Source organism: Benincasa hispida, chromosome 1, assembly GCF_009727055.1.
Source record: "Benincasa hispida cultivar B227 chromosome 1, ASM972705v1, whole genome shotgun sequence".
Lineage (NCBI taxonomy): Eukaryota > Viridiplantae > Streptophyta > Magnoliopsida > Cucurbitales > Cucurbitaceae > Benincasa > Benincasa hispida.
The window spans coordinates 32881707-32885687 of NC_052349.1; the positions used below are offsets into that span (position 1 = coordinate 32881707).

At 35.5% G+C, this 3981-nt stretch overlaps 1 long non-coding RNA gene across 1 annotated transcript; it reads left to right on the forward strand.

Moving 5' to 3' along the window:
• Nucleotides 1–1302: 1302 nt before the first annotated feature.
• LOC120070291 lies at nucleotides 1303–3485 on the forward strand. The gene is made up of 3 exons (XR_005479847.1): nucleotides 1303–1653; nucleotides 2424–2472; nucleotides 3347–3485. It is a non-coding gene; the product is annotated as an uncharacterized LOC120070291 (long non-coding RNA).
• The last annotated feature ends 496 nt before the right edge of the window (nucleotides 3486–3981 follow it).

Consider the following 3981-nt stretch of genomic DNA (forward strand, 5'->3'; position numbering starts at 1 on the left):
CTTCTTTCTATTGTGACCTGTGAAGACCTTGAGCTAGAGTAGATGGATGTTACTGCAGCTTTCCTACATGGAAGCTTAGAGGAGGAACTATACATGGAGCAGCGTAAGGGCTTTGAGGTTCAAGGGAAGACAAAACTTATTTGTAAGTTGAACAAGTCCCTATATGGACTGAAGCAATCTCCTAGGTGTTGGTATAAGAGGTTTGATGTATTCATCAACAAAATAAATGTTGTGAAAAGACTTTGTGATCCTTATGTCTATTCCAGGAAGCTTTCCAATGGTAGTTTAATCTACTTATTGTTATATGTAAATGACATGTTGTTGGTAGAGAAAAGTATGTTTGAGCTAAATGAAATCAAGGATCAGTTGAAGGCTAAATTTGAAATGAAGAACCTAGGGTCAGCTAAAAGAATCCTAGGTATGGAAATCACAATACAAAAAAGTAAAAGAGAATTAATATCATAGTCATTATACTCAAAAGGTGCTAGACAGATTTAATATGTCTAATGCTATACTAGTAACTACTTCTATGGGTCCATAGTTCAAGCTATCGGCCAAGGAATCCCCTAAGGATCCAGCTGAGAAGCAAACTATGTGTAAGCCCTCTCTTCTTCTACTCTTTCTTGGGATATTAGGAAGCACATAATTGAGATTGAACTCGATGACTTGAGATAAAGTTTGATGTGGATCTCTTGTTAAGATTTATAATTAAAAATAAAAATATTTGGATTGACGTTTGTTTCATTCAAAAAGAGGAAGTAAGAACTCGAGGAATAATTTGAGGGTAATGAACTAGTTGAGCATGTAAAGGACATTCGATGATGAATTTGGCATGCTCGGGATAGGTCAAAATCAGTTGTAAAAGTCAAAGGTCAAATTTGTCGAACTCAAAGTTAAAAAAAAAAAAAAAAAAAAAAAGGTCAACATCTTGAAATGTGGTGAAATTTTGGTAATTTATGAGTTTTAAAAATAAATTTAACTTGTTTAAGACTTATTGGGAAAAGGTAGCTGAAAATCAAAGGAAATTTAAGGGGAAAGTTGAGTTAAAGACTGAATTTCGGACAGTCTGAGTAGGGTTCAGTGTTTTGAAGTTTTCGAGCTGTAGAAATCGAATTTGAAGGTGAAATTTTGAGGTTGGTAAGTTGAGAGGTTTATTAACATTTTTCTTAAAGGACATTACCGCTAATTTTGACTGGAAATTGGTAAATTAATAGGAAAACCAAGAGGAAGAGGAAAAAAGAGAATTTGAGATATTTTGGAAGAATTAAAGTGCTTTCTATTGAAATTTCTTATTGGATGGCTTTGAGGTTAAGTATTAATCATCTGGGAACGTGTTAAACTGGAAATTGAAGTTGGAAAACGAAGAGAAAAAGGGAATTTCAAATTGTTTTGAGTTTGGCCGACCGAAGAAGAGGAAAACGTTGTTTTTCGAATTAGGGCCGTTCTTGTGAAGGAAAATTAGACAAAATGAAATAAAATTAAAGAGGAAGTAAATCAGAAACTCGTAGGAGGCTTTATTTGAAGAAATTTGGCCGGAGAAGTAAGGAAAACGAAGAAAAACAGTGGCGGTAGAGTTATTGCGAAAACAGAGGATGCTCCGGTTTTTAGCAAATTCGTGGAGTAAGAGACTAATTCGAAGCTCCAAATTTAAAGGTAAGTTACGTATAAGGTCCTTCTAGAGTTATATGGTCTTTTATTTGATAGTTATTTGCTGTAATTTCTGATTTTAAATTCTGAAAATTCTGCTTTTCCTCGCCGGAAAAGCAGGGGTACCGTAGAAAGATTGGTCGATTCCGGGAGTTCTAGGCCAATTCGGACGTCCAAACTTTGAGGTAAGTTAATTAAGAGGATAGATAAAAGGTTTGTATAGGCTAATTAAGCTTTAAATGGCCGGAAAATGATGAATTTAAGTCTGAAACTCACACCGGAAAAACAGAGGTCAAATCTGGAAATTTCTGGGCTGGAGGTTGAAGAAAGTGTTGACTTTCCTGTTGACTTCTGTCTGTCGTCTATTGTCCGTCATTAAAAGCTGAAAAATCAATTTTAAGCTTAATTAAGGTGTTCTCAAGCATAATTAGGGATGAAATTGGTATTGTTATGATACCTTAAACCTGAAATTTGAATAAATTGGGATCCTAAGTCAACTTTGAAGTTGATTAAAGGGTTAATTTAAAGTAATTAGGTTAATGAGAAAAATTAAGGGAAATTGGAATAGAATTAGTTTTTATTGAAGATTAATTTTAAGGTCTTGAATTAATTTTAGAGCAATTGAGTGAACAAATTACAAATCAAACTCTACCTTCGATCAAATTAGGTATTTGGCAAAAGTTTAAGTGAAATTGGTTATACTTGAAGATTAATTTTCAAATAATTGGATTATGGTCATGTGGAGGATAACTAGAGGATTATCAATATAATTTCAGGATGAACGGGAGATGGAGAAATCAAAATTATGAGAGGAGCCGATTAACAGTAAGTGGTCTATTTTCAAATGTTTTGGTATAGAAAGTAATTATATATGATAGTATGCTATGATTAATGAAATGTGATGGCATGATCTGATTTGCTTGACAAATATTTCAAAAATGTTTAAATCAAGATTTCTGAACTCTCATTGGTTTATATGAACCTGTTTTATGACAATGTAGTTTGGAACCAAAGTTTATACAATTGTGACTTGTATGGTTTTATATGAAAACCTCTTGATGTTGAATTTAAAAATGCTAAATGTTTGTGAAAGTGGTTTCAAACTACTAATTCTTGTACCCGAGAGATGGTTATTTTCTCGTGCTACTTGAATGTGTTTCAGTAGCATCGTTGAGGCGATCAGGGGGCTACCGGGGTTAGATGTGGCTAGAGTATACCGGGAATTCCTCTGCGCCTGTAACGCCACCCAGGCTACCAGGGGGCTACCACCGGGGTCAGATGTGGCCAGAGTATACCAGGGAGTCTAGAGTAACCTGGGCCTATGGTGTGTATTTATGCTTAGCCTTGAGGCAGCTCTGCATGCGCATATGACCTTGTGATTTGGTTTACACCGCGGGGGGGATTCTTTGTCCAGAGTAACCCGCCGTTGTAAACGAGTATTTAGATACAGAGTTGGTGTGATTTTCTGATAACGACTGAATGCTTTATAATGTGTTTATGAGAGTTGATCATGCCACTTTTTTTACTAGCACGTGTTTGAGATGCTGTTGAATCTTTTATACTTTGTTCAATGGTTTACTGAATGATTTGATAAACTCTATTGATGATTTAGAAAGCGATAGCTTATGTTTATATTAAACTACCACTCACTGGGCTTTAGCTCATGCTTTCCATGTTTTATGTTTTTCTCCACCCCCAGGTAGCGACAAGTTCCTGGTGTCTGCTGAGCCGTCAAACGCCATTAGTGTTATTAAACATCTATTGTATTGTTTGTGCATGTATTTGAGAATATTCCAGGGCAGCTAGAACTTGTGAGTTACATGTCATGGGAGGTTTTGTTCAAAATAATCCTTATTGTTGGTCTGTAAATCTCTTTAAACAGTATTGTGATTTAAACTGAATTAAATTCCTAAACTTTGTCAACGAACATAGATTATTTTTTAAAATGGGTATGGAAGTCTGGGTTTGATCTTAAGTACAGGATACGTTAAGAGTTGGGACGTTAGATGTCATGGAGAGAAGTGATGTTTAACGTCTTCACGCTTCGTTCTAGGTTAGAAGGGAAATCTGGAATGGGGTGTGACACTATGTCTAATATTCCTTATTCTAATGCCATAAGGAGTTTAATGTATTTGATGGTGTGCACTAGACCTACCTAGCCTATAGTTTGAGTTTAGGTATGGGTAACCCTGGCAAAAATCACTGGGAAGCTACCAAATGGGTATTTCGATACCTAGTGGGGTCAGTAAGTAAAGGTCTATTATATACGGCTCCTAATGAACCTAAACTACTCCCAAAGAGGTATGTTGATACAAATTTTGCAAGGGACAATGA